Source organism: Rhipicephalus sanguineus, chromosome 10 (assembly GCF_013339695.2).
Source record: "Rhipicephalus sanguineus isolate Rsan-2018 chromosome 10, BIME_Rsan_1.4, whole genome shotgun sequence".
Taxonomy (NCBI): domain Eukaryota; kingdom Metazoa; phylum Arthropoda; class Arachnida; order Ixodida; family Ixodidae; genus Rhipicephalus; species Rhipicephalus sanguineus.
In genome coordinates, this window is record NC_051185.1 from 86,086,366 (window position 1) to 86,092,365 (window position 6,000).

Below are 6,000 nucleotides of genomic sequence, written 5' to 3' on the forward strand. Positions count from 1 at the left end.
CGAACCCTCCAGATGTTATGCTCCTACAGCAGCCGAACTGCTCGTCTACTCTATCCGGCCTCAACATCCTTGCAGGTAACTCGGCACTTGTCGGAGCCCTAGTATCAAAAAAGGTTACATGCAACACCCACTCTACAAGCATCGGTATCCCACATCAAATCCTTAAAATAATTACAGAGGGCAATAAACTCACAGTCTATACATACTAAACGTTAACAGTTCTCCCTGCTCGCGCACACACTGATTTCATCGTCTCCTAATGGAAGTTGAGGGCGTTGCCCGCACCCTTTTTGTGTGTGGAGACTTCAACGCTCCGCACAGAGTTTCGCGCTGCCGCAAATCTGCAGCCAAGGAAACTCTGCTCTGGGATGATATATCCAACTGGTGATACACCTTTCCTACAGAACCAGGGTACCCCACCCATTTTGGGAACAGAACAATTTCTCACAAATAAGTGCCCCGACCTTACATTTCCAGAAACACAGGACCAATAATTGCGCATGGTCCGCTCGACGAACATTTAGGCAATGACCACTATATCGTGCCCACTACCCTAACACTACACAATGCACGTTGTCCCTAGCGCAGGGTACGTACCACAGACTGGGTGCGGTTCTGGGAGCGTCGAAGGAACCCTCCAGAAGTTTCAGTGTATGTGCAATGGTGCAATGGCTAAAGTCTTTTTCTGGTGTACTAGATGCGTGTGCGCGCACATTCGTTACCACAACTGCAAATCCGTACGTGTAGCCGCACCTTTGGCATCTTTGGGAGGCGCGTAGAATGATCATGCGGCGTTGCAAGTGCGAACGCCTCAATCGCATGCTTCGCCGGTGTGTCGAGCAACTTTCGCAGGAAGCACAAGAATACGCGCAGACCCTCGTCCGGAATAACTGGCGACGTTTGTGCGAGCGTCTTTCAGGCCCCCTGGGCACAGCGAAAACACGGTCGATACTTCGCGCCCCCATAGATCAATACGCAACCAAGACACAAACATTTCATCAACCAGAGAGATTAACACATATGTACAAAGACGATGCATCCGGCCTTCTCAAAGAGCTTGAACAACGCTTCATTCTTACCGGCCCTCTTCCAAAGACTGCCGACCCCACACGAGGAAGAATCTAACGAGGAACGCGATGCAGACATCACAGTCGATTAGGTTCGCGTAGTACTTCAAGACCTCCGTCGATACACAGCACCAGGCGCAGATCACATTACATTCTGTGCACTTCGAAACCTCAGTGACTCAGATCTAAACTGTCTCATGAACCTGTTCAATGACTATCGGCATAAGGGTACACTACAACAGGCATGGCGTCATGCAGACATTTTTCTAATACCTAAGGCAGGCAAGCCCATAGCAATAACAAACTTACGACCGGTATCTCTTACCTCATGCGTCCGAAAGGTAATGCAGCAGGTGCTTTTACAGCGCCTGCAATCTTTCATCGCACGACAGTCATTCTTCTCCAAATTACAGTTCAGATTTCGGGCATATCTTTCTACGCAGTACGTGTTTCTGCAGCACAAGGAGGGGGTTATGGGCCCTCCGTCGCGTGCCCATACGAGGGCCATCCTCGCCCTTGATTTAAAAGGGGCATTTGATAATGCGGCACAAGATTTCATCCTGCAGAATATCGCAGAATCACATTGCGCCGGCCACACGTATTATCAAATCCGTTCCTTTCTGCACTACAGAACAGCCACATTCGCGTCAGGGCCTCACCGTTCCGACACGATTCTCGTTACAGGTTGCGGAACACCTCAGGGATAAGCTCTGTCCCCAATCCTGTTTAACAGTGCCCTGACAAGACTACCTCAGCTGCTTGATAAGATCCCTAATGTCGCCCATGCGATTTACGCAGACTTCATACTTCTTGCATGTCCTTGTTTACCGGTCAGGAGCAACATGGGCCCTAGGAGACACCTTCAAAATGTATAACGGCCATGGCGATTGTTGCGCGAAAGAGAGAGAGAAACAAATGTATTTATCCCATCTAGAGAGAAAAGGGCTGCATGAAGAAAACGAAAGAGGTTATTCTGTTCGCGCTATGCTTCCTCCCTCCCCTCAGCCAACCTTATGATATCCTCCTGAATTCCGTGACTGTAGCTTGGCGTGCCAACATCCTACAGCTCCGGACTAGTTAAATGTCTACAAAGCTTTTTTTGGGGGGGGGGGGGGAAGGGGCGAGTGGTTCTTGCTATTCAGGCGGTGGTTCTTGCAATCACACCAATATTTTAGTCATATTAGCAGCTTCCTTCTATAGGTACAGCGCTAACACCTCCCAATTTTTGGCATACCACACGTAGTGGATTTGCATCCTCAATCGACGGAATCACCAGCATCATCACAATCGCGTGGCTGGTGCGGTGGTCAGCTCACGACCACCGCGTATCACCCAGAGACTGTGGTGGCTAGGCCGGTGAATTGACTTCAACGTCCACCAAAACGACCTTGTTTCTGCGTACCGTAGCCCCATTCATGCCTTATGTCGGGGTCTCAGGTAACCAAAGCAACTGAAAGAAGCTGCATGAAGCTAGAATGAGGTTAAATTGATTCTTTCATGACGAATAGAGTGAATGGTGTAAAGGTGTACTGCCTCTCGTAGATGCAGGGTTAAACACAACTCTTCTACGGTCTCTGTATAGTGGCATTCCATCTTCGACGCTGCCGCACTCAACTGACCTTATGTTACGATCTTCGCACCTTTAGTGCATTGTTCAATATGACGCAAGTTCATAAGTAGTTCTAGAACTAAGTTACCAATTCATTCTGCGTTTGTCGACTTCTTCGAGGCCGTCAGACAGCGCTGGAAGAACACTCCCGTCAACGAAGCCCTCGTGCGGCCAACCTGAGCGCACCTGTGGGTCGTCATCGGGGCGCCACTCGGCGCGGCGCTTTACTGGTAAATATTTTTTACAAGTAATTTCACATTACAATGGAAGTCGTTCCGCGCGCATTATCACAGGAATATTGTCTCAGTTACATTATCTAGGCGCACGAGGGACGATACATACGCGCGCCTCAAAATAATACCACGGTTTTGACATGTAAAACCTCCGAAAGTATTATTTTCAATGAAGCAATGGCTTTTCACAAATGCCAAGCGCCTGTATACTTTCATAACTGCTCGTATTGTCTATTCATGTTAATGGTAACTATGCAGATTGCATTACCGGTGGTACCATAAGTCATGTACCCGCAAGTCACGAAGTCTTACTTTAATGCTGCGGTTAGGCCTGCGCCCGGTCGGATAGCGCGTCTACGCAGTTTCATGGGTTGAAACGCAACAGTCTAGGGCTAAGGAATGCATATACTTTCTCTTCCGTAGTGTTTAGTTCGTGGTATATCGACGTAAGTTTAACTCAAACACGAAAGCATAACCAAGATTACTCGTAACGGCCAGATTCGCAGCGATATGACGCGGTTATCTCACGCATTTGCGCATACAAGTCTTTATGCTAAAGGTGTTAATGTTGCGTTTCAGTGTGTAACCATTAGGTGTTTGGGTAACTTCGTACGATCCATATGCGTGTCTACCAGGACACTTCAATTTAACTATGTGAATATGTGATGTCTTATTTTGCGGCCCGCAGCGGCTTTGCGGACGCAGGCTCTCATCGGAAATTTCTGGCAGGCTGCGTCCACAGGGCGCGCTGCAGGCACCCAAAGAAGATATAACATCTGCGCGTAGTCAGAGCCGGTGGCCAAAAAAAAAAAAAAGCGACTGAGCATTCACTACTCTTTCTTGGGTGTGTGAAGCTTCAAGTCAGATGCGTGATGTGGTGCTTGCATTTGCAGTTCTGAGAGGATATCGCATGTTTGTATTTCAGTGGGCTCGTGCAGCTTGATCCAGCCGTTATTTCAACATCGAGGACAAGAAAGACGCGAGAAATGCTGGAAGCCGAGGTTGCAACGAACGCCACAGTAGAAAATGTCGTGGATTCAACTGCTGTCGCTGAAAAATTGCAAAGGTAGCGTTCGCTGAATGAATTTGCCACGAGGACAGTGAATGAATACTTTGGCCAGATGTTTTCAGTCGAGAAGAGGACGAGATACCGCATACAGTCAACACAATATAAGCTATGCATCACTGAATAAGAAACTACATCTCCCACGGGCGTAGCCAGAAATTTTTTTCGGGTGGGGGGGGAGGTTGAACCCCCCCCCCGGCTACGCCCCTGACATCTCCCGTTGCCATACATACTTGCCATTCATTGACACTATTGGCCGGTTCCTCTTTCCTGAGCAATGTCTGCGGCAATATAATGTATGGTGCTGCACAAACTTCATATTGTCAGGCGCTGTGCTATACAGTAGACGCCAACTTTTCTCGATGCTCGCATAAACAGAAGGCTTTAAAACTGGGTAGCTTTAATTTCTAATTAAGCACTTGAAGTGTTGAATCTTGTTGCTCTGTTTGTGCCACCAATTAATCTCGACAGGGGAGCAGTCAAAAGTAGTTATTTCATTTGGCGCGAAACAAGCGCTGCTTGCCAGCTTTTGTCTTTGGTATTGACGTTGAAAGCTTAGAGAACGTTTCTTTTGTAGTTATCGTGACACATTCTTTCCTTTTTCAAGCAACTGGAACTCGACTACTACTTTTTCTTCTTTCCGTGTCGTGAGCTATGATTTGTTTTATACCTACTCTTTCACAATTGATTAAGTTATTTAGTGTCCAAAGAAGTTTACAAAGAAAATATCTGCTTTATTGTAAAATCTCGGTTTACACAGAGTGACCAACGCTAGGAACACATTCGCGCTTTAAAAGCGCCGACGTAGGTGAGAGGTTGCTAAGCTAAACTGTATTGGGCGCGAGGCCCACCAGTGGAGTCGCGGGCGCTGCAATTGCTGTGACGTGCAGGGTTGGACCACGTGATCTCACCTCACTCTGGCGAAGAAAAGCGGACGGTTGAATGCGCTGTTCTTAACCGCGATTTCGTGGCATTCTCTCTTTTGAACAGCATTGTTTTGCTCTCACTTTATGTCTACGAAGCCCTAGAGGTTACACAATCCGGAAAAGTGCAGTAAAAGTTACCGGCTGCCTGGTACTTTTCTGCTCCGTGGCACAGTGCGCTATTCGTACGCAAAGAAACCAGGCGTGAGCTTTCACTTATACCCTGCTTTGCAAGAGCATGATGCCGCTGTCACCTGTCTTTATATTGTTATGCATAGCCTATGAGGTCAAAAACTTAAAATGGACACCGATCACGAATGTTCACATAAAAGCAAGACGTTTCTGCTCCCGCACGTTCACAGCGATAAATGAATGCACAAACAGTCCGGTTATGTATGTTTTAAAATATGATGTCGCAACGCGCATACACGTGTGGAAAGTTGCTGTCATTACGGTTAGGCATGTGCGCTGTTGTCCGCATTGTCAGAGATTCAAAATTAAGCCGAGAAGTCCAGTTATTTTCTCTCTCCGTTATTCTTGCCCTATTCCAGTCTGTTTCACGGCCAGTTGCTTCTGCGTGCTCGACCATTACTGTTCGATGAAACCTTATTTCTTACATCATACATGTGCTGCTTTAATCATTGCTGAAAGTTACCTGTCTCGAAGATGAAACTTCCACCCCAGTCTGCGTACACCCCCTCCCACCCTCGGGTGTCTATTGTAATTGTCCACAGCAGCAGCGAAGTGTCATACTGCTTGTCAATGAAGCTGTAAAGGCTGGACGCTGGTATTTTAGCTGCAACATAACATTGCCGGCTGACACACGGTGCATATTCTATCGCAATCGAGCCCTATCGGGACCGTAGTTTTCAATAGCGATGGACCCCTTTGTAGAAGCAGGGGAACTGAGTCAATCATCGAAAACTTGCATCCCAATGTGGCTCGATGGCGATCGAAAGCGCACCGTGGCACAACCGTAGAAAATTTAGGCAATAAGGAGCAACAGGTGAATATTTAGATCTTGCCGCAGAGAAACTTGTGCTCACGTGAAATGTTATCTAGCTACAACTCCGAATGAGGCACGCGTGTGCGTATGGCTCTC